Source organism: Ambystoma mexicanum, chromosome 6q, assembly GCF_040938575.1.
Source record: "Ambystoma mexicanum isolate Mex_15411 chromosome 6q, UKY_AmexF1_1, whole genome shotgun sequence".
NCBI lineage: Eukaryota > Metazoa > Chordata > Amphibia > Caudata > Ambystomatidae > Ambystoma > Ambystoma mexicanum.
In genome coordinates, this window is record NC_090937.1 from 1,072,981,613 (window position 1) to 1,073,007,350 (window position 25,738).

The following is a 25,738-nucleotide window of genomic DNA, read 5'->3' on the forward strand; positions in this document are numbered from 1 at the left end:
TCCCTTGACAGGAAACTATCATCAAGACTCCACCTCCCTTCAACTAATCTACTCCACCATACAAGATTGGATGGCTACTAACGGCCTTTGCTTGAATGGGGATAAAACGGAAATCCTCATCCTAGGTCAGAAACACACCCTATTCAACCTCAACCCACTATACACTAACTTCAACATAGACAACTGCATCATCCCAGTCCTATCCTCAGTCAAAACACTAGGAGTTCACATAGACACCACCCTATCCATGGATAAACAAGTTAGCGCAATAGTCTTGGCTTCGGCGTTAAGCACTAAACTCAACGCAATAAAACCTTTCCTAACAAAAGATAACTGCCTGTCCATCGCTAGAGCCACCATAGGAGCTAAACTGGATTACTACAACGCGCTCCTACCCGGCACCTCCAAGAACAACCTATCAAGGCTCCAAACCACTCAAAACAAAGCTCTCAGAGCAGCACTCAGCATACCAAAAAGAGCACATCACCCTAGCTAGGAAGACGGTCCACTGGCTCCCAGTCAAGGATAGGATCGCTTCAAAATCCTCACCACCACGCATAAATGCATCAACCACACAGCACCATCCTACCTATCTGACACCCTGTATAGATCTCAATCCACAAGACCAATCAGATCTACATACACCAACCGTCTCACCATACCACGCATCAATAGATCCAAGGCTAGAGGTATAGGTTTCCCCCCTACCTTGCACCAAAGCTTTGGAACGCACTGCCCACCAACCTCAGAGCGGAAACATCTCTCCTCTCCTTCCGTAAACAACTAAAAACTGCCCTCTTCAACTAACATGCACACCTGACCTCTCTCGTGCTCAATATGTATATGTCAGCAAAGCATAATCATTGCCCAATGTAACCACGGGCACCAATTGTATGTAACTAAGTTTAAGAAACACTGTAACTAGTGCCACAATGCCTTCGGTCTGCTGTGCGCTCAACAAATGCGAATAAATAAAAACAAATGTATATCCTCCAGCATCAGATTCTGATTTAAGGCAGATATGCATTGGATTCTTAAGGAAACCACCACCTTTTAGCAACTGGTGAAAGCTGGGCAGATTCCATAAGACATAAATGTCTCCAGACCTAAACTTACATGGCAGGAGGCACTGCCAATTGCACTATGGAGTGCACAAAGAACCATGGATCATCACCAAGGTCCATGCATTGCTTGCACTTCGTAATTCAAATATTCAAAGTTACAGGGAGAATGCCAACACGCAAATGTTAGGGTAAGCAGTCCTCCTCTCCATGAATTAGCAGAAGGAAGAGAATGCCCTCCTTCCACCAAAGCATACTGTGGGATACATTTACCCACTCAGCAGAATTCCCCTCCATCACCAAGCTGCAATTCAGCAGTTACCTGCAGAATGCCTGTGCTGGCTCCTTTGAGCACCATTGCCTCGCATCAGAACTGTTTTGCAGCTACAAAATAATGGCTGCACTGCCTTGTCAAGCACCTATTGGGCCAGACGAAACATGGAACACACCGAGAAAGGCTGGCAGTGTGTTTCCTTAGGTGCACCAAAGAAGAGAATTGAAAAGCAGCGCTGCTTTGCTGCTAGCTCAAAATTTCCCATTGAAAAAGAAAATATTTGGCATTTAAAATGATGGTGCCCTGATGCTCTCCTCTGTTCAACATTACACTGCTTTTATCAGCGAGTCCCAGCTATGCCCATCCATATTCAGATTGTGCTCCAGCAAAAGAAAGCATTTCTCAGTGAATGACAGGCTGTGTCAGGCAAGATCGGGGAAATCACCAGAGACTTTACTCTCAGCCATATGGAAAAATGCTTATATGCTACAAAATATCAAAATAAACTCTTCAAAAGAAACCCTAGCTCTGTACATATGTCAATTTCATTAGACATGTGCCTTGGACAGATTGCTGTGTAAGAGAAATAGGGCTGCAAACAATGTTTGGAATCCAGATGAGAGAAAACAGAGTTTGAAACGGACATCCCAGCAGAATTCAGCATGTGTCAAAATGTGCTTTTGCAAACAAAACAAATATCTGTTTTAAAAGGGTAATGTTGAATAAGGCCCCGTCCTTGCCTAGAAATGTAAGGGGGGGGTTTGGGTAAAAGTAGGTTTTATTTGAACAGACTTGCTTCTGATTCAGAACCAAATCAAATAAATTTATTGGCTGTACTGGGGAGCAGCTGGCAACAGGAGTGGCATTACCCCAAAAAAGGAGACGCAATGGATTTCTGGGACAACTACGTGTAACTTTTTGCCACTGGAAACCTTGAATGACCAAGAGGAAGAATATAACACGCCCATCAGACTTTGTGGCTGGGCTCCAGCTTGACACAATAGATTCTGGGACAGCTACGTGTTACCTTTGGAAGGGACACCTCCCATTCACTCAAACTGATAAGCTTCAAAGCCAACGCCAGAGCAGCCTTGGAAGTGTGCCCTTATTTGGTAAGCAATGCTGGCCATCTGGCTCAAAATATTTTAATGAATAAACGCTAAAGACTTATTTCTACAACTAAACAACACAGTAATGTAAAAGTTTCAGTTTAAAATGTAATTTGTGGCTTTAAAACAAGATATTGTGGCGGTCCGTAGCATGTTGGCGACGGAAACGCCAGGAAAAGGTGAATCATGGGGAAATTGCATATGGTGGAACGTTAAAAATGTATGGAAATATGCTCTATGATAATATGTACACATCTACAATTGTGGAATTTTGAGTGCCACGGTTACCACTCAAATTCGCGAAAAAGTATTAGAAGGGCGAAACAATGTCGTACAGACCTGGGAGTTGGAATACCATGCTTTGTATGAAATCTGCCTATGTAATTTGCAAAGGTGCCACAATTGTAAAAAGGAGCGATTTATGTCAATTGATTTTGTGCAAAAATGACTGTGGGATGCCTTTGTACTTCATAAAACACAACCCCATAAACTGTCCCCTCCTGGAAGAGGCGACCAACATAGGCTGACCTATCTGGTTCTTAGGGGTAGGTCTAGCTTAGTTCTGCCCAACAATAAATCTTGTGAGGTCACCAGCCTTCTATAAAGGCGAGAAGCTTTCAGAGACAGGAAACACTTCTGAATTTTCCAACGCCTGTGTATCCAGATATTCCACACACTTTGCAAGATTCCAGATTCTACTGCCATACCAGAGCATAGCTGGCCCTGGCCAAGCAGGACCATTGACCCAGAATCCCCACTAAAACAAAATCCCAATAACTAGGGGGGGAGGGGTCTGTGGTACCCTTTTGGGAGTATCCTGTGCCCCACTACCTGCCTGCCAACTGTACCCTTGCTAGCCAGTGACCAGACAGGCCCAGCTGTTTGCTGTTCAGAGAGCCCACCATGCTGGGACCAGAGCCTTTGAGTCCAGAAACCCGGTTGGCCGTCCCAAATCCCAAACTCAAGTGCGGACTGCGACTATTTCCCCATCCCATAGCAACACAGCCTATTCCATCTTGATACTTGGTCTTGGTTCCACTCTCTTAAGTAATCATATCCATACCCTGGTAACTGGTTTAAAACTGTCAGAATTCTCTGTGAATCCTGTCCTTGATCTCTAAGCGTTAGCACCATTCTTCTACACATCTCGGTCTTGCATAAAACCTTACTCTATTTTGAATAATGTAAGTAATTCCCACAGAGCTGAATGCAGGGTGAAAAGGTTAACGTTGCAAATTAACCTTGGAGCGTACTGGTCTTTCTTAACAATCTAGTTTAGGTAAAACTTGTCCTTTCTTTCCAAACCGACTTTCTCTGTTAACTGCGTTTATTTTCCCAAAACCGAATCTCCTTCCACATTGAAAATCTCATCCAGGTATTCAGCTAGAGCCACTCTTTCACTTCTATATTATCCCTGTGATGTGCATCTATCACCTAGCCTTAAAACCGCATTCCGATTCTGTCTATTTCACCCGTTTTGACATTTAAAAGTGCAATAAAGTAGAAGTTGCAACTTTCAACGTGTGATTTTGGCTGTACTGTGTTCTTACTTCAAAGTTGCTTTCTGAACTGTATGCCCTTTGTCAATACCTCTTCTTGTAGTTGCTATTACATTCCTGATACTGTAATAGATCATATTCACCTGATTCATTCAACCGCACGTTTAAGTTATTTACCAATTCAAGTGGCATTTTATGCAATTGCCTCTTATTTTGTGAGGGAAGGTCAGTTTTAATTCCGTTTGCTGCCTCGTATCCGCGACTCCTTTCTATCCACTCAAAATTCGATTAATAGGGGTTTGAAGGAGCAATCTTAACTTGGGTGCCATCTACCCGAACAGTAAAATTGCTCCTATTCATCTGTGCTCTGGATATGTTGTAACAGAAGGTCAAACTAAGTGCATTTCATCAGTTATTCTGTAATCACCACCACATTGGCGATTGCTGCACAATTTTAAAAATGTGTGTAATAACATTTGAATTAAAAATAAATATTGTATTCACCTTCCGGCCCGGTTCATGGTCCATTGTGACCCGGGATATTTGTGAAAGGGGGTGCGAGACTGGCTGCGTGCCAGCTCAATCCGAATTCATAGAAAATAAAAAGTATTCTAATTGAGCACTACATCCAAGGCTAAGGGCAAGAGTCCTGGTCCGGTGTGCGACGCCCGATTGGAATCCTTTACAATAGCCATGTAATGTTGACCTCAGTCAAATCTGCTGAGCAACGCAGTAGGATGACCAAGTTTGAACCAAGTTATGCCCCTACTTGCTCACGGCTTCCTTCACCGTTACACTGACCTTCTGCAAGTTTCAACAGGGATTGTAAGCGTTTATGGGTGGCTTTTCTCTGAGCACCTTTGCTTGCCCACAGATCATAGTTATTAATATAATTTTGCCTGCAGAGGTCAGGGGACTACAAGAAGCATCCAGGACCGATCAACGGACTGCTCATGTGACATCTTGACTCCATAACAGCCATCTTTGAAATGTCTTTCCACCTGCAAAAGGGACTTCAATTGGGCCGAGAAGGACAAGGAGCTTTTCCCAGCAGCAACAGATGCACTCATTCCATCTTCCTCAGGCAGCATGCAGAGGCGGCCTGGCTCCCCCACTGGCTCCTGCTGCTAATCTGATTGCTGCATCTTCCATCCACCTCACGCCACTCAGCCACCTACACCATCAAGCGACAAACAGGGTGCCGGGGCCAGGACACCAGCTCCCAGCCTGCCCTGCAGCCACAGACCGGTGGTCCTGCCTCCCCTTTCTGCCACTGGATGCTCTTCTCCACTTCCAGTACTTGACTGCTTGCCTTGGGGAGACACGGCTAAGGGAACAGAGCAAAGGGCCAACCTGTAGTCTCTTTGCATTTGAGCTATTGCTTTTCTCTGTCCTACTTGCTTGCCACTTCCAATTAAGTATTTTCTTAGCCCAACCCTCAACATGCACTGCTCTTAACATCTCTTCTGCTTCTTTCTTTATTCTCCTCTGCTCAAAACCAAACACTATCCATCTTTTCCTCGGATCCACCTCTCTTCTCACTCACCTTCTCCCTCTATTCACAAAACCGCCAACCCTAACTTCATCACACTTCCTCTTCTCGCATCTACCCCAACCGCCTGTACTTCGCAGGCTCAACATCAGTATGCTTCTACAGCTCACTCTTTATACTGCACTGTCTGGAAGAAGACTTGCTTTACCGCAGACTTCCTTCTTTCCCATTCTCCCTCTTGACCTTACTACCCTTACAGAAACCCGATGTCTTTCACTGTGACCCTGCCTGCCTTTCACGTCCCTACCTACACCTTCACCCACTCTCCTTGTCCAGTTCATAGGGGTGGTGGTGGAGGAGGAGGACTGTTTGCATGTTCCAAACTACATCCCATTTCTCCTACTCCCACCATTTCTCCCTCTTCCACCGTTTCTCCCTTTCAAATACACCATCTCCACAATCACTGCCCCCTGAGGCGATCCATCTCTCCCTCTCCATTGGCCACCTGGTCCCACTGGTCAACTTATTGACCACCTTTTAGATTGACTCCCTTCCTCCCCATCAGCACCTCATTGTCACTAACTTAGCTTCACGCTCTCTCCACCCCTGTATCCACTGACTTCAACTCTCTTCTCCTAAAACACTCGCTCTTCTGTCCACTCTCTCCCCTCCTTCTCCCTCTGATCATTCCATCATCTGTCTCAATCGCCACTCATATCCCCCACTCTTACCAAGCGCAAGTCTCCCTCCTCCAGATTCCCCAGCTATCTCTGACCTGCACCACCCTCTCCTCCAATGCAAAGCCACCATTCCTTCCACTGAAAACCATCACCAACTTTAATGCTGCCTTCTCACTTCTCTTTTACTACATTCACTCCTAAACCCTCCCCGGCCTTGAAATACACCGGCCTTGAAATACACCTACAATCTGCATCCTAAAAGAAATACCAATGAAAAAAACTTTGCACTTGGAAAAGATCTAGACACTCCTTGGATCGTCAACTCTCCCAACTGCACAAACTATTCCTCTGCTCTAGATTCTGCCAAACAGGTTTTCTATCTCACTCTCATTTTGTCTTAAACCGCTCAACCTAGGAGTCTCCAAAAATCTCTCGATTCTCCCACCTCCTAAACCCTTCTCCTCTACTATTTCTGCTAACGAACTAGCCGTCTACTTTGATTCAGAAATTTCCAACATTCGTAACACCCTCACAAAGTAACTTCTATCCCTGCCACCTGCTCACTTTTCTCCACCAAATCTACTCTCCTCCCCTGTGACAATGTCTTCCTTTGCCCCCACTAACTCAGATAAGATTCTTGACCATTTCATCAGGGCTAACCTTTAATGTGCCCACATCGACCCTCTATTCCCACACATAGTGCAACTCATAACTCCCAGTGTTGCTCTATATCTTCAACACCTCTCAGCAGTGCCATTTTTCCATCATCCTACAAGTCAGCTGTCAACCCTATCCTTAAGAAATATGGCCTAGATCCCAATTGTCCTGCCAACTTTTGTTTTGTTTCTTATACCTCACTATTCCAAAATCCTAGAGCGTGTAGTTTTCAACTGACCCACTGAGTTCCTTAACACAACCTCTGGACTCTGCATTCTGCGCTCTACTGTGGCAGCTCCCCTCATTGTCAGCAACTAGACCTCTTCCGCTCGTCATTCTAACCATTCACCTATTCTTCTCAACCTCTGCTGCCTTTAATACAGACAACCATTCTAGCCTTCTCGCAATACAATCTATCATGGACATCAGGGTTGGTTTGCTTCATTTCTCGCACCCAGAACCTTCCAGGTGTTCTGGAACAGCCTTACATTCCCGCACGCCCCCCTTAATATTGGGTTTTCACTTCTCTTCACCCTATATACCTCTGCTCTTTGATCTCCTCCCGTGGCTCCCCCACCCCATCAACTCTTCGTCGATGACACACAGATCTTCTCCTTTCACTCCTTTTCTGACAAGTTAGACTAAAATACTGGATGGCATCTCAATCGTTAATGCTCAACTCCACCAAGACTGACATTCTCTACTCATCAACCAAACAGGCCATCTCTTACTCTCCCCTCTTCTATTCTTCTCTCCTAACTACCTTTGTTACATTTCTGCTGTCAACATTGGCATCATCATCAGCCCATCTCAACTTCTCGCTCTTCATCTCCAAATATGCCATTGCAGCCAGACTTGATCTCCTCCACATCAGAAAAATAAGACAGCTTCCCTTCAATACTGCTAAGTACCTCATTGCATCTTTATTACTCTTTCGTTCTGACTACTTTGACACTCTATGGCCTTCATAGCTATGCGTTTTCAACACTCGACGAAGTTTTGACCTTTGCTGTCTGGAGAATATTCCACCTTCCCCACTTCACATCCACCTCCCCAGCCCAGTGTCAATTAGGCTGGCTAGCTATGAGACAGAGGGCAAAGTGTAAACTCAGCCTCATCTTCAAAACTATACACAGACTTGCCCCACCAAACCCATGAGCCCATCTCAAGCCAATCCCTACTCTCCCCCTAGCTCCCTACGATCATCTTTGGCTCACCTCCCGTGGCCCTTGCCCTCATTTCTGCTGTTTTCTTCTCCTCATTCCTTTACTCTGGAATTCTCCTACTCCCCATCTCCATTTAAATCCAGCATCCTAGCTCTTCCCTTTTGAAGAACCACTTGCATAGCATTCTATGCCACCCTATCTTCGTGCTCTCCTGCCCCCCCTCTATGAAAACCCTACAGCATTTATCCCTCATCCCTTCCTTCTAAAATGTAGCCCATCCCCCACTATCCTGTTCCTATATCATACTCTACTGTTCTTGTCCCTGGTTCATGTTTCTACCTCCCCTGCGTCATCTAATCTTTTGTGCACATTCTCTCACCCATTGGAAGGTCAGGAATATTGTGTACGGACTTATATACAATTTATGCCTATTGGTGAAAATATTTAATCAGCATGGACTGGAATGAAGGAATATTGGTCACATGATATTGGGAGGGTCATTACTGAAGAGGACTGGAGTGACATACTGAGGGTGAATTTACATTTGGGAGCAGACATTGGTTTGCGTTTGATTCGACAGAAGATCATTGGAAGGGTATATTGGACACTGGTTAAGATGTTTAAATTGGGTCTTCAATCTTGTGATTTATGCTGGTGCTGTGACATTGGTAGACGCACCCTGTTACATTTACTGTGGGAATGTCCAAGAGTGCAATTGTATTGGCGGGATGTCATTGATAGGATTGATCTGATTTATGGAATAAACTTACAAAGGTCTGCAGCTAATATAGTTCTATTGTCACATAAAAATAGATGTGTGCGTTCTAGAAAATGTACTTATTGGATTGATAGGGCAGTGATGGTAGCAATTAAATTAATTCTCAGAATTTGGAAATAGCCTAATGTCTAGGAGTGGTTAACAGAGTTGCATATTCTATCACAGTATGATGAGGTTTCATTGGAAAATAAAGATAAAGGTGAGTAATACATAAAGTTATGGGGTCCATTATTGGCTCTTTATGATTAATGTGACAGTGGAGCTGATCTGGTGGATATGTCATCTGAGGAGGAAAGGGGGGATAAGGCAGAGGTGATGGTGTTTTTTTTCCCCCATTCGCCCCACTTGTGTTGTCTCTTGTGTTCTGTGTATATTTGTCAGTTTGCTGTTATGTTTCGCAGGATGAAGCTATGACAAATTGAAGATGTATGATGCTTATATTGTTCTGTAAATTAAGTTGTGACACTTTACTGTGAGGCATTGTTTACTTTATTGGTAGTTGACATTGCAAACTTAATAAAGTGTTTAAAAAAATAAATAAAATAAAACACGCTTTTGTACCAAAAATGCATTATTTTCCCTGTAATGTTCATTACATAAATCAAATTAGTCTTTCGCCCTCTTTTCTCTTCTCCCAACATTTGTACCTCACAATAGCACCAAACAGGACAAAATCAATTTGGGATTGATGGTCGTCTTTGAGCAATAGATTTAAGCATTATACTGGGTTGTTGGTTGGAATCTCATACATGTTTCAGCCTGCCATGTCACATGTTAGGAAAAAAGGCACTTCTAGGGAGACTGAAACAAAAAAGATAACTGCAGGGGTCGGGGGAGTAGGTAGTAGGTGACAAACAGAGTGGGACATTAAGAATGGACACATCGAAAACTAGACAAATAGACGTCTATGCAAATGGCTGGGGGCGGGGGAGACACAAAGATTAATAGTAACATAGCTTTTGAGGATTCGGCTGTGTGTTCAACGGACCCCAGTAGAAACACTAGTATATCGAGAGAAAATATATACTTAGAACTGAACTACAAATAACGAACAGTACAACTGGTTAATCCAACCATCTGAAAACAACAGACCTAAGACAATTCACGCGGGGCAAGAAGCGCTGTGTGAGCTGTTCTGCGGTGATTGCCCTGCTGACGAAGAGGGAATCACATGCAGTTCAACAGACCCATGTCAAGTTCACACGTGTCGGGAGAGGAGTATTCCCGACCGTGCGGCGCGAGCGGGAGGGCATGCATGCATGAACTCGCAGGGGGAGTAGCACTGCACCGTAAACTGGCAGAATAAGTCCACTTTATAGTGTGCAGCAACGCTCACCGTGATTTGCTCTGAAACTGACGCTGCAGGCGGAAGAGAGGCCCCTTCGTGCTTTGCTTAAATCTGGCAACAGACAGAGAAAGCAAGAGAATCATCGCTAATAGCCAACAGCTAGGGAGGAACCGCCTACGCGCCAGATTTTAGGGCACCAATCACAGCACAGAGGCACAGGGAGTTCAGAATAGATATAAAAAGAGGGTACATCTTTGTTCTGACAGCGTCAGGCTCAGCCATCTTGAAGCATTAGTAATTAATGCTACTGTTATGCAAGATAGCTTAGTCGGAACGGCTGCAATACGGAAGTAAGCACTTGTTGCACGTATTACCCTGGCACAGTCGGCATGGCTTTCCGCTCCTTTTTAAATTTATTTTAAAATCTGGTCGCATTTCATATGCTCTGGACAATAATGCTCTGAACAATACCCTTTAGTGCTTATACATAATATTGCCATTCGAAGATGGCGCCATGCCCATTTCCGAAGCACGTGGACCACATCGTTCTAATAAAGTACCAGACGGCCAGCCTTCTATTTCTATCCGAAATGTCTGCACTGGACGCCATGTTGGTGGATAAAACAGCTATGGAGTCATACACTTTCCTATACGGCAAACAGCAGTAGCAGCTACACATGGACATCAGATGTGCCGTTAGCAATTTTAAACCTGACACACATTATATTTTATTTCATATGATAGCAGAACACATTACGTGTTTTCTAATCGGCAAATCCTTTTCTATTATAAAATCCTTCAGAATTAACTGTGCTCTTACATAACACCTATCATATAATCATTGATATATAAACGTGTGTGTGCGTGAGAGATAAGAAATGTATTGTTTTTTTAGGAGTTGCCCTCTGCTGGGCAAATGTTTTATGATTTTAAAAGTGAGAGTGAATACAATATTGGGGCATAGTAGTGAAAAGAGTATCAGATGTTCCCAGCTGTTCAAGGCGTGTCAGAACAATCTTTGTTTTGCTCTATTTTTGTTTTGTTTTAAGTGCATGCATGGACATGCAGGATTATAATGTGGGTCATACAGTGCTTGAGTGGATGGATGTTATTCATGCAATTGATTTTCAGGTAAAGCTGTGTGTCATCTAGCTATTGGTGTATCTTGATGCTGGCCAGGTGTTCCAACAGAGGGTCTACATACATGCCAACCCTCCCGATTTAGGCGGGAGACACCCGATTTCTCGGAATAATACTGCTATTTTTCACATTCTCCCACCTAAAATTGTACTTTCCCCAATGCATTCGTATGGGGAAATTGTTCTTTCCCGATTTCTCTGAAGAAATCTTCCTCCCAGGTGCCTCGGAATGTTGGCATGTATGGGTCTATGTAGCGGCAGAATATAACAGCGGATAGAATGTAGAACTCTACAGGTTACTGGCGAGGCTGGGATATGTTGAGGCTCATCTGGATGAGATGGTATCTACTGGAGAGGTAGGAGGTGAACCACTGCAGGACTGTTCCATCAAAGCTCATGTGCATGGCAAAGATGTTGAAGAGGGCTTTATGCTCAACGGCATCAAAGGCGAAAGAGAAGTTGAATAGGACGAGTAAGTAGGAGTCCCTTTAGTGTAGGATGTGTAGCACAGTCTGGGATTGTGAATTTAGCTTACAGCAGTCTCTTTGCTGCATCATGATCAGAAACCAGATTGGTAGTCTTGTAAGAGACTGTGCTGGGTGATCAGTTTGAGGAACTAAATGGCAATGATCTTCTCAATCACTTTGTTGAGGAACGGTAGACGTGGATAGGGCGATAGCTGGGTTAAGTGTGGGTATCCTCAGCTGGAGGATGAACTGTCTAATTTTCAGTGCATCTGGGAGGATGTCTTGTCTGAGGGATGCATTTATGCTAAGAAGATGTTAAGAACTGGTGTGTGTGCCTCCCCTGTGATTGTGTTAACAATGGAGGAGAGAAGAGCATTGTCTTTGTAGGTGTGTTTGAGGGCTGCACAATTGTTGTGCTAATGTCTTCCCGGGTAATTGTCCTTAATTAAGTCCATCTTGATATTTTAGAGGCGTTATGTTGTCTGTGAAAAAGTTGTTGATGGAGTTTGCATTTTGTCAGTGGATTTCAGTATTGCAGGATCTTGTAGGGGGTTGATTCAGTGTTTTATGGCTTTGAAGATTGGTCTGCTCTTGTTGGATGTTTCCATGATGGTTGATTTGTGGTAGTTTGCTTTGGCTACGGTGATCATTGTCCTTCTGCAGAACAGTATACTTGCCAACCCTACAGATTTAGGCAGTAGGCTACTGCTTTTGAAGCAGCCCTACCGCCTACAGATTTCAGTGACAGACCCTACTGCTTTTTACAGTGGCAAGTAATTTATGTGATTCTAAGGCAGGCTTTGGGACAGAGCATGCAACACATTCATTAGTCTGTCTATACAGTGGACTGGTAGGTGATTACTTTGATTGCACTCCGACCAATCCACTGACCTGACAGCTGCATGACTCTGTCCTGCACTCTTGCCGGTACAACCCTTAGGTGAACCAGCAGTGAAAGCAAGTGGCAGAGTGTAACACCATTATGACAGCTTGAAGTCTGAGGAAGAGGCAATGAGGACTGAGGGGCTGAAGTCTGAGGAGGGGAGGCAAGGAAAGAATGGAACACACGTGGTCGGGTGCCGACTTGAGCTCAGATAAATCCCTTGTTTTTATGAGCCCTGACACGAGCAGCTTGCACGCTCCCCAGTTGGAAACGGTGCCGGCCACGGGCCTTTGCTCACACAGCGAGGAGTGGATCTCTCACGATGCCAGTGTCGGGAACGCAGCTGCGACCCGGACACAGGCGAGCAAGGAAGGAGGCAGCCTGCACCTGCCCTGTGATCGGCGGCAAGGGGAACGCCCGGTTTATATTCAGGCGGCACGCCACGGCATCAATGAGGAACGCGGCCAACAGCTGCTCTGCACGTGGCGGGGAAAAGAACGTCCGGGTGCTATTCAGATGGCACGCCGCCACACAGCCACGGCTCGGGGAAGGGCGGAGAAACCATATGAAATGCTGCAAAAACAGCAATTGTCAATAAAGACAAACACTCCCCAAAACAATGAAAACAAAACCCCCAATACTTACCAAAGTCCTCACTTCACGGCAGACGGGTGGAATACATCATGTCGACCGGCCTTAAGGAAGGAAGGGGGCAGGGCTTGGGGGGTTTATCAAGGCTAAACTGGGTTGAGAGCACTGATTGGCCCAGAAGTGACCAGCCCCTGTATAAGCCAGTTAGAGATGAAGGACTAACAGTGAATACTCCCCTTCTTTGCAGAACCACATGGGAAGCGAAGCGACAGGAGCATCTTACCGTTTTCTTAACCTTACTCGCTTTATTTTGTTGCTCTTTCAAAAGTCAATAAAGGACTATAATTTTGGTTACATCAAACTACCTTGTCGGAGTGATCCATAACAAATTTGGTGGCAGCAGTGGGATCGGAGAACGCCATGGAGGCAATCATAAAAGCCCTCACAGATGGACAGCAACAGCTCCAGCAATTAATGCAAGTTCAGTCACATCAAGCCCAGACTGACAGACAGGCTTTGCAGCAGGTGTTGCAACTACAGGCAGCAACCCAAGATGCCATCAAACAGATCACGGAGACGATGACCGCTACCAGGGGTACTTCCATAGCCCCTACCAATGAGTTACAGAAATACCAGCAAGGAGAAGATCCGGGATATTTCGTTACGAATTTCGAAAGGGTAGCCCGGAATTCACAATGGCCAGTGGATAAATGGGGCCATTTCATCGCTCCCCTCTTAACAGGTCCCATTCAAGGGGCATATCAGGTTGCTAACCCTGCAGGTGATGCCACATATCCAGACATCAAGAAAACCATTCTAGAAAGGATGGGGGTGGACGAAGAAGCCTACAGGGCCAGGTTGCGGGAATCCCGACTACGCAATGGCGAAACGCCTGGACAATTATATTACAGAATCCATGATCTAAGCGACAAATGGTTAAAGCCACCTTCAAGTTCGGTGCAAGAAATCATGGACAAAATCAAACTTGAACAGTTTGTAGAGGCCCTGCCGACGGCAATGCAACGCTGGGTAAGGCAACACCACAGACCAACATTAGCTGAAGCCATTGACATTGCTTCCGCTTTCCAAAAAACCGGGCCAAATCTCTTGACATCTATGGAAAACCGGTTTCCAAAAACCGGTACCCAGAGGGTCTGTACCCACAGAGACCAAGAACAGTCGCACAGAAGCAAAAAGCACAACATGGCCCACCACTAACAGGCAACATCAATGCTTTGACTGCTGAGAATGGGGGCACATAGCCCGGTTCTGCACGAGGAAGTCAAAACCAGAACCAATGGAAATAGGATTTGTCCAGTCCAGTGACTTCAGACGAAGAAAGGATCCCTATCTCGTAGACGTACGAGTAGATGGAACACCAAGACAAGGGGCCTCATTACGAGTCCGGCGGTAACCGCGGCGGTAAAATACGCCAGACTCGTATTACCATTCCACCTGCGTGACTCCCGGAATTACCAGGGCATTACAGCCCCGGGAGTCACGGAGGCAGAATGGTGTTAATCCCCATTCCCATTGAGTCCTATAGGACTCAATGGGAATGGGGAAATGGAAACACCGGCACCATCTCGTGATGGTGCTGGTGTTTCCACGTCCGCCTGCAGGCGGGAGGTGTTCAACCCGCCAGGTCAGACCTAGCGGGAAGATCACCTCCCGCCTGCAGGACTCGGGATCGGGCGGCCCGGAAGTAACAGTGACGCTGGGTTTACCGCCACTGTTAATTCCGGACCGCCCGACACGTAATGAGGCCCAAGGTCTTCTTGATTCCAGAAGTGAACAGACCGCCATAAGACCGGAAGTAAGTGAGCTTGAAGGGGTGGGGAAACATCTTATACAAATTAAGTGTGTACATGGGGACACAAAAATGTATTTGTCAAAGGAAGTAGATCTAGAGGTCAATGGGGTTAACGCAAGAATGAGGGTCGCCATAATGCCACACTTGTCAGCCCAGGTGTTGTTGGGGACAAATCTACCTTTGTTTGGGGAATGTGTTAATGAAACGGAGTGTTTAAAAACTGCACCATGTGCCCAGAGTGAGATTGAACCAGGTACAAGTAACCACCTAAAGAAAACAAGAAGGGAAGTGAGAGAAACAAAAAAACAACGGGGAGAAAGAATGCAATATATAGGGGTAATAGATTGGTTACCGGAAGATGGCTTGAACACGTTTCGGAATGAACTATTAAACGATCCGTCCTTGAAGAATGCCAGAGATCAGGCCAGGACTGATAGGGATACCGGAACCGGATACCACTGGTTCAAAACCAAGAAGGGGCTCATATACCGGATAACAACGGAACCGAATAGAGGGGAAACAGAACAATTACTAGTGCCACTGAGTTATAGGCCAACAGTGTTAAGACTGGCACATGATGATGTAGTGGGGGGCCACCTGGGTAAGGAAAAAACTCAAGAGAAGTTGTTAAAAAGGTTTTTTTGGCCAGGGGTTTACAAGGAAGTGACCAAATACTGTGAGGAGTGCACGATCTGTCAGAAAACCAGTCCCCATAAACCACAAAAAGCTCCGTTATGTCCGATGCCCCTCATAAAAGAACCCTTCTCCAGAATTGGTATGGATCTGGTTGGCCCCTTGGAACCAAACTGTCACGGACACAAATATATTCTGGTGGTGGTAGATTATGCCACTAGATACCCAGAGGCATTTCCTATGAGAGGTATAAGTGCACAACAAGTGTGTCAACAATTGGTTCCATTTTTTTCCAGGGTTGGATTGCCTAATGAAATAGTGACAGACCAAGGCCGTAGTTTTGTATCCGGGATAATGCAGAAGGTATGCCAACAGTTACGTATTAAACAAATACGTACTTTCGTTTACCACCCCAAATGGATGGACTAGTGGAGAGATACAATAAAACAATCGAAGCCATGCTAAAAAAAATAACAGCCCCATCCGGAAAAGATTGGGACCGTGTACTACCGTGGGTCTTAAAGGTCCTGAGAGACAATCCACAGTCATCTACGGGGGATTTTCCCCATTTGAACTGTTGTTCGGACATAAGCCCAAAACAATACTAGATATTGCCAAGAGGGAGTGGGAAGAACAAGAGGAAGAAACCCATCTAGCAGATTACGTAATTGAAATGAAAGAACACCTTTCGAGATTTTGAGAGTTGGCCAGAGAGAACCTAGGGAGAGCACAGTTGTCTCAAGCGAAGTATTACAACCAGAATGCAAGGGTGAGGACCTTCAAAGTTGGTGAAAAGGTCTTGGTTTTGTTACCCAACTCCTCAAACAAAATGCTGGCTCAGTGGAGGGGTCTGTACACAATAACAGCTGTAGTCGGTCCAGTGAACTACCAGGTGGAACAACCAGATAGGAGGGAAAAACAACAGATCTATCATATTAACCTTCTAAATGGAGGGAAGCCGACTCTGACAGCCGGGAGATGAATCACTCACAGGTGATAAGCACAGATACAGCCTTTCAGGCTGTTAACTGGGGATCTCAACTCAGCCAGGAAGAAAGACAAGAGTTGGGAAGTGTTCTGGAGCCCCTGGCACATGTATTCTCCTTTTATCCAGAGAAGACGACCCTCGTGGAGCACAAGATCAACACGGATCCTAACCAAACAGTAAGAGTGAGACCTTACAGACTACTAGAATCAAAATGAGCGGCCATACAAGCAGAGGTGGAAGAGATGCTGCGCTTAGGGGTAATTGAGCCATCCACCAGTCACTGGTCCTCACCAATTGTGTTAGTCCCTAAACCTGTTGGGTCCACCAGGTTCTGTATGGATTACAGAAAACTCAACACCATATCAACCTTTCAAGCATACCCCATGCCAAAGATTGACGAGCTAATAGAACAACTAAGTACAGCACAATATATCAGTACAATTGATTTAACAAAGGGTTTCTGACAGATCCCATTGCGCGAAGAAGATGAATTGAAGACAGCATTTTCCATGCCAACAGGGTTGTACCAGTTCACAGTGTCACCATTTGGTCTACACGGTGCCTCAAAAACTTTTCAGGCATTGATGAATGAAATATTGGTTCAACACACAGAGTACAGTTCTGTGTATCTGGACGATATTATTGTATTCAGCAGAACATGGGAGGAACACTTGGAACATTTGGTGAAAGTAATTTCCTCCTTAGGAACAGCAGGGTTACACATTAACCCAAAGAAAACTATCCTCGCAGCAGGAGAAACGAAATACCTGGGATACCTGGTTGGAGATGGGGTCATCAAACCACAGGTAGACAAAGTGGAGGCCATTATGCGGTTAACTATTCCCAGCAACCGGAAACAAATAAGAGTGTTCTTGGGATTCGTAGGATACTACAGAAGATTTATACCTATGTTTTCCACCATTGCCGGACCCTTAACCGAAGCCCTTAAATCCACTAATAAGGGTAACGTGGTACAGGACAATCTGGCCATAGAGGCCTTCAAAACCCTGAAAACCCTTATATCCACTCTGCCGGTATTAAGGTGTCCGGACTTCAAGAAACCATTTTTTGTACAGACAGATGCGTCTGGAACAGGGTTGGGCGCTGTGCTATCTCAAGGAACTGAAGATGACCTGGTGCCAATATATTTTATTAGTAGAAAACTTCTACCACACGAGATGGCGTATTCCACCTTGGAAAAAGAGTGTCTGGCCATCAAATGGGCCATTGAAACACTAAGATACTGGGCCTTATTCCGGGTTTGGAGCTAACCATGGAGTAATTAGCTCCATGGTTGCCTCCGAAACCATCCCAAATCCGGCATGGTGAATGGAGTAATTACCGGTCCATTCCAGGGTTGGAGGGACCGGTAATTCCCCATTCACCTTTTGCCCTTCCCCATTCCCATTTCTGCCCCATAGGGCTCAATGGGAATGAGGAACGAGGTAATTACGGCACCGTAAATTACGGTACCGTAATTATCTCTGAAGTACCTTTGCGGGTCCCGTACTTTACTCCTGCTAAAAGCAGGAGGTAAGGAAGGACCTGCAAAGGGACCTCAGAATACAGAGGTAATGGATTACCGGCATCGGCACTCTTACCGGTGCCGGTAATTCCTTACCTCCAACCTCGGAATGACCCCCACTGTCTATTAGGAAGGTCTTTCACGGTCTTCACTGACCACGCTCCTCTACAATGGCTGGTCACTCATAAAGATTCCAATCAGAGAGTCCACAGATGGTTCCTTACGCTACAGGCGTTCTCGTTCAAGACTGTGCATAAACCTTCTTCATTTCAGATTGTTCCTGATTATCTGTCCCGGAGCATGGAGCGGCCCGAGCGGCTCGATTCCTTGGGGGGTGTGTATGGCAGCTTGAAGTCTGAGGAAGGGGCCATGAGGACTGAGGAGGTGAAGTCTGAGGAAGGGGGCAAGGAAAGAATGGAACACACGTAGTGGGGTGCCGACTTGAGCTCGGATAAATCCTTTGTTTTTATGAGCCCTGACACAAGCAGTTTACACGCTCACCAGTTCGAAATGGTGCCGGCCACGGGCCATTGCTCACACAGCGAGGAGTGGATCTCTCACGATGCCAGTGTCGGGAACGCAGCTGCGACCCAGACACAGACGAGCAAGGAAGGAGGCGGCCTGCACCTGCCCTGTGCTCGGCGGCAAGGGGAACGCCCGGTTTATATTCGGACGGCATGCCGCGGCATCAATGAGGAACGCGGCCAACAGCTGCTCTGCACGCGGCGGGGAAAAGAACGTCTGGGTGCTATTCGGACGGCACACCGCCACACAGCCACGGCTCGGGGAAGGGCGGAGAAACCAAATGAAATGCCGCAAGAACGGCAATTGTCAATAAGACGAACACTCCCCAAAACAATGAAAACAAAAACCCAAATACTTACCAAAGTCCTCACCTCACGGCACACGGGTGGAGTGCATCATGGCGACCGGCCTCAAGGAAGGAAGGGGGTGGGGGTTGGGGGGGTTTATCAAGGCTTAGCTGGGTTGAGAGCACTGATTGGCCCAGAAGTCACCAGCTCCTATATAAGCCAGATACAGATGAAGGACTAACGGTGAATTCGCCCCTTCTTTGCAGAACCACATGGGAAGCGAAGCGACAGGAGCATTTTACCGTTGGGCTTACGAGGATTAATCCCAGATTTATACCATATTCCACAAGGAAGCCTCCAAGGACTCCAACCCAGGCACTAATAAAGGAGTAGTTGGAAGCCTGACTGGGAAGACTAATTTCTTTGTTTTCTTAACCTTACTCGCTTTATTTTGTTGCTCTTTCAAAAGTCAATAAAGACTATAATTTTGGTTACATCAAACTACCTTGTCGGAGTGATCCATCACAACCATCACACAGCATCTGCCGACACTTTGGTGTTAGCATTCAGAAATATACATTTTAACATTTCAACATCTTTCCATGTTGTGCTGTTTTTATGTTTTGTATTTTCCTGTGATGTCATTGTTATGGGAATTATTATTTTTCAAACTTGAAAAATCCTACATCTTTTTGGTCACAGAATGTTGGCAAGTATGGAACAGAGTTGTCTCAAGATAATGAGAATCAATAGTTGCTGGGATTAACTCCAGCACATTTCTTGTGTGCGTATGGATCGCTTGCTTTCAAGTTTCTAGGTGTACGAATGTGGCAAAATGCCCCATGCCATTTATGAGATGCTCAGACAGTCCAGTTTGTTTCTTTTGCATTCTGGAATTGGCATGTATGTGTAGGAGCAAACCGAATGACACCCTAATACTCTAATGGGACAACCATACCTGGAAAAAAAAATGTCATCACCCTCCAGAAATTGAGTACCTCTGTTGAATTTGATAGAACACCCTCCAAACATACCTGCCATCATTCTTCATAACTGTCAACCTGTTATAACACTAAGGCAGGTGAAGTCAAATGTGCTTGACCTATAATCCTACTGTAGTCAAGGGGACTCTATACATATGTGGCTGGTAATAGAGGTTCTCCCGGGTTGAGTGCATGGCAGTCTATAAGAGTGCAGGGAGCGGTATGATGTAAGTGTGGTGACTGATGTCAACAAACCTAAGACTTCTCCTCTCAACTTCATTTACTTAAGCTTAATGATTAGCAACACCTGTGCTAGGCTAGAGGCGAGTGCTGGAGCGGAGGAGCTGGTGCATGGACATCCATCTCTCTCTGGTTCGTTTTACCTCATATGTCGCAGGTGCACATGTCCGCGCCAAAGGGACAATGCATGTGGGGCATTATATGTAAAGGAATGGAAGTAGAGGAGGGACACACTGGGAGAAGGAAGGAAGATATGACAGCAAGGACTGCAGATTGTTGTGAGGGTGCAATTGATTTTAAGTCAGGTGACACCCTCCAAAAAGGAGCATGTTGAGAGATATGGCTCCTGTAAGTATTGCAAGTGTAGCCCGAATGTCATTGCATAGCCTCAGAATGCTGTTTTCTACAGTAAATGGGAAAGGGTACCTGGGAATGAAGGGGTTACGCTCTCAGCTCTTTAGCTCCCGATGTAATGCCATGCTGATGGTTTATTTGTTAATAGGTAAATAATTACGAGTAAGGGAGAAGAGAGTTGAAGAGATAAAGGGTGAACACCCTGAACCCAATGTATTCTTTAGCCAATACATCTATAACCCTGGACAGGGGTAGGCGTAGCTATGGTAAAAGTGGCCACTTTTTACAGAGAATGCCTTTACCGTTCTACAAAGATCAATCCGTAAGAGAGTTACCCCACAAGTATCAGCTTTGGAGAGTTTTATCCAGCGCTTCAATGCCCTTGTCATGACAGGGAAGGGCAGTGTGTTATGTTGCATTGTGAATGTGAGTATTTAACAACACTGGATTGGGTTGCCCCACAGTAGGCGACATTAGGGTGATCAGGATAAATCTCATAAAATTACAGATTCTATGATAATCCTAACAGGTGCCAGGTTAACCTTAGTCAGAGGAATACTAACTATTGGCCCCGCAGGGTTAGGCAGCGTTCTGTCTTTATTATGAAAGTTTCTGAGGGTCATTCATTTTAGGCATAGGTTGGGAGGGTGAGTGGGGATGAAATACTGAGGTCGGAGCACCGCATATTCCACGCCCAGTTTACCCCATGTTGGGGACAAACTCCCAGGTAGTTTCGAGGGCTACTAGGAGTTTGCAGACTCTTGGAAGGCCCAACACCTTCCCCCCAAAGGAACGTAGACCCAGCCAGACAGCGAGTTACAACGGTGGTTTATTACAGCCAAAATCATAAAGAGGCTGTAGACGGATAGAAGAAATCCACAGACATCTCAACGTCTCCTGGCTTGCAGGCCAGTTTTGTCCTGAAGTGGCATCATAGTGACATCACAACCTGAGCCCCAGTCCAGAAAACCTATCGGCCTACTGGATTGGTCATCAGGAGCCTAATAACCTATATAGTCCACTATATGAGTTACTCTACTGGCCATTGCATGTCAGGTGGCTGGCCTGGTCCAGCCCCAAATTACTATCTCTAAACAATGTTGCAGTGTGAGGGTCTTACCATTGGTTATTGCCTGTTTCTACTCACCCCTAGGAGACTGAACTGTGATTGGCTAGAGCTGACCTCACCAGGCTTGGGATCCGCAATGTTTCTAAGCTCTTGGTGTACCTCCTCAAGGTAATAAGAACGACTATGTGTCTGCATTGTAACTTGTGTGCTCCACCTTAGACTATGAGAGTGCCCGTTCATCTCGTGCAACACTTGTCCCACATTGTAACATCTTTGTTGCAAGCTCCTGTCTGGCGGCGTGAGCTCGACTCTCTTTCCCAGCTCGGGTTTCTATTCATCATCCGAGTTGGCTGGGTCAAGTGTTCGGGACCATGATTTGGAGCTTCTGCAGCTCTGAATTATGAGGAATTATTCTCATTTATTGCAGCTGGCGTTACTGCTGTTCAGGGAATGGAATGTCGTTCGTATCTGGTGGCCTTGGCAGCGGTTCCTTCTCACATGTTTGCTCTTGTCCTGTCTGAATTTGCCTCAGCTCAGCTCTTGCTGAGCTGCTTGTGGCCTTCTGTAATTTTCCTGAACCATTACGCGGTTCCTACAGTGTCCATGCTATCCATGCTATGCTATATTCTCCATATGTTAATCACACTTGGCTCTGTCAGGTCCCATAGGTGCTCCTCCAATTCCATAAGGTTGATGGCATATAAGCTTCTGCAAGCTTTGTCCAGGATCTCTTGCTTCTTGCGGTTTCTGCGTTGCTGCATTAAGCTAATGACAAAATAATAAAGCAATGACAGTATGTATATGTATCTGTCCTCTAACTATAGAACTGTGCGCTCGTGTTCTTCATGTGTTTGAGTGTGCGGATGGCACGTGTGCTTCCTGTCTAACGCTGCTATGTCGTGGTGTCTCTAACGAAGCCAGTAACGTGGCTTCTTGGCACTTTAATCGATACTGTCAAATGAGGTCTCTTTAGTTGCAGTCCGAGGCTCTTCGTCCACTCTGAGGTAGACTTGTACCGCACCTAGTCTGGAGGGCGGGCTAAGTGGGTACATACTTATCAATTATTGAAGCACTAGGAATTGGTCCAAGATAGTATGAGCCCTCACAATATCTCCTGGCCTTCTTTTGCATCATGTACCTTATAGAAGGGGGAGGAAGGGGCACATTTGCCCATCCCTCTTTAGTCCCCCCTCTGGTCGACTTGTCGACACCCTTATGTGACCGTGCTTTTGCTCTGTGCTGCCATATCTTCGTTATTCCTCGGAGGTGTCCATAATAGTCTGCGTGGTCATCAAATGACCAGTGCATGTAACAACATACTCCTTCGGGGTTGCACCAAACCCACTTCATCGCTGTATCTTAGTCGCTGAAAGCCGCAGAGCCGCCAAATTGCTGCACTTGAACCTGCAACCGAAGTGGACTCGACTGCCGAAGTTTGGTCCAGAGTGCACCGGGGGTCTATGAGTAATCGCAACCCTAACCAGCGGCCCCTAGCGCCTCCATCCATTTGTATGCATGAGTGGCCCCTGAGGGCCCCCCTCCTTTCCACTGCTAGTGCGAACTAGCAAATTATTCCCAGCTCTTGGAATCGACTCTGCCCTCAAGTGGAGGCCCTCCTCGAATAGTGGGAACCTATTCTTCATCACCTCACCCACCTTCCTGAGCTGCTACAGACCCTTGAAGAGACCCCGTTTTGCCCATTTGAACTACTGTGTGCGCCAGCAGTGCAAGTACATTCGAGCAATAGGCTTAACTCTTCGTAGGGATTGGTTAGGAGTGTGTTGGATGCAGAAGGGACTAAAGACTATTTGCACTGCCTGTTTCCTTCCCCTTTTAGGTTGTGGACCCATATCGTGCATTAACCCTTTAGACCCCATTGGTCTTGTATATATGTATTTAGATAGCATTGTGTTGGCTTAAAAGTATTACTGTGATTTGATTTGTGTGTTGAAACTCAAAGGCCGTGAAATAAATGTATTTGTATTTTTTAATATATATACACCTGGCTGGGAGTGTTTTGTAAGTGTCCTTGCACTTTGTGCTCTTGAGGTCTTTCAGTCACCCTCACCCCTCCTGAGACCTAGACCCTCATTACGACCCGGGCGGTAAGTGAATAACGATGCCAGAAAATGATTACCGGCATTGCTTACCGCTCCACACGATTAGGAAAGGACAACCCGCTATTAGCGGCACCGTACTTTACGGTGCCGCAAATAGTGACATGAGCGCGGGCACACGACCCCTCATGCCGGAAATAGCGCCATGGCGCAAACAGGGGAACATCACGACTCATGCGGACATGCAATTAATGCCCTAGTGAAGGCCGTAAAGTACCTTACCGCCATGGTGCAAATACCGGCATCGCGGACCACCCGTAAACGGCCATGTGCAGTATTCCCAACTGCCACAGGTGCACACAATCAGCACAGGTGGAGGCAATACAGACTGGGCAAGCACAAAAGGAGCACACCCGTCCCCTTCCCACACCCAGTCACACTCCACAATGATTCCAATACTACTAGCAATGCTGGGGCTGGAGGACCTGATTGCAGTGGAAGTGCTACTACAACAACAACAACAACAACAACAACAACAGGCAGCACAGAGGAGACGCAGGAGGAGAAGGAGGGCAAGGCAGGGCCAGCATGCCCCACCAGTGCAGCCACTGGCACCACGCAGGCAGCCCCCAATCCCATGCATCAGAGCCATGCAACCTAACCGCTGAGCAGATCCCCACCCTGTACCGTCTGGACCGGGACACCATCAACACCATTGTGGACATGATACATGACGACATTGTCAGCCTGATTGAAACACGCACCGCCATCCCACCCCTACTGAAGGTAATGTTTGTGCTCCACTTCCTGGCCACAGGCACCTACCAGCACACAGTGGGGCACATGCATGGCATTTCACAACCATTATTCTCACGTACGCTGAACCAAGTGCTTGATGCCCTCCTCAAGCACACAGACGACCACATTTCCTTACCACGGTCTGCCCAGGAGATCTCAAACACCTAAGTAGGTTTCTATTCACTGGCCGGCATCCCTGGTTGCATTGGCGCCATCGACTGCACCCATGTGGAATTGGTGGTCCCACATGCCATGGAGCAAGCGCACTGCAACTGTAAGCTATACCACTCAATCAACGTGCAAATGGTATGTGACTCGAACAGGATCATCACACATTGTTGTGCCCGATTCCCCGGATCAACCCATGATTCAATGGTCCTGCAGAACTCCACGATACCACGCTACATGGAGCGACATGCAGGGCAGAGATCCTGGCTTCTCGGTGAGTCGCATGTTATGCCCATGCAAATGTGATGTGGGTAGGTGATTGAGGTATAGATGCATACTTCACCTGGCTGAGATGGGGGGTGGGGGGAAGAGATGCATACTTCACCTGGCTGAGATGGGGGGGAGAGATGCATACTTCACCTGGCTGAGATGGGGGGGGGATGCATACTTCACCTGGCTGAGATGGGGGGGGAGATGCATACTTTACCTGGCTGAGATGGGGGGGGGAGATGCATACTTCACCTGCGAGTGTCAGAGGGAATGGAGCATGCTCATACCCCAAAGCAGCCCAGACTGGACCTGACGCCTGACCACATAATGCAAGATGTAAGCAGCCCTACCATGTAAATGAAGCAGTGTCACAACCATTCCACAGCCATCTCCATGTGCACTGTACCAAATCAGACCAAATCCCCCTCAACACAATGCAGCTACAAGCAATGACTATAGCCAATACACAGCACCAAACACCATCAACTGAAAGGACAGTCCCCCATTACTCCGTACAAAGGAGTCACATGAGGGTCAAATACATCAATACACCACTACACTGACACAGAGGCCCAACTGAATTGCATGACACCATTTGTTGTGCGTAGTGAGATCATCATGAGGCTGACAAAAACAGTGCCAGGATGAAAGCATACAAATTACTGGACATCTGCCAGATCACAGAAACAACCACCGTGGACTAACACAGTGCATGAGCACTCACAAGGAACTGGACCCCCCTGCGCCCACTAGTTGACCTCCGAGCTGACCTCCGCCCAGCACTGACAGCACTGCAGCGGAAAAATCTGCTTTTTCCGCTGCAGTGCTGGAAGGGACATCTCAATCGAGAAGACCTCATCTGCATGCTCCTGCAGTGTCTCGGCTAGCATTGTCAGCTCCTCTCTGGAGAAGCGCTCCTTGCGCAGCCGATCTCCCGTTTTCTT

At 46.4% G+C, this 25,738-nt stretch overlaps 1 protein-coding gene across 7 annotated transcripts in view; it reads right to left on the reverse strand.

Moving 5' to 3' along the window:
- PAICS (phosphoribosylaminoimidazole carboxylase and phosphoribosylaminoimidazolesuccinocarboxamide synthase) overlaps positions 1-25,738 on the reverse strand; it is a 1,368,496-nt gene that overhangs the window by 314,349 nt on the left and 1,028,409 nt on the right. The window contains exon 1 of one of the 7 annotated variants that reach the window (XM_069631610.1): positions 10,053-10,293. The exons of the other annotated variants lie outside the window; for them this stretch is intronic. The gene's annotated coding sequence lies outside the window, so the exon portion shown is untranslated. Of the gene's footprint in view, positions 1-10,052; positions 10,294-25,738 lie in introns of those variants that run through there. 7 annotated transcript variants of the gene reach the window in all.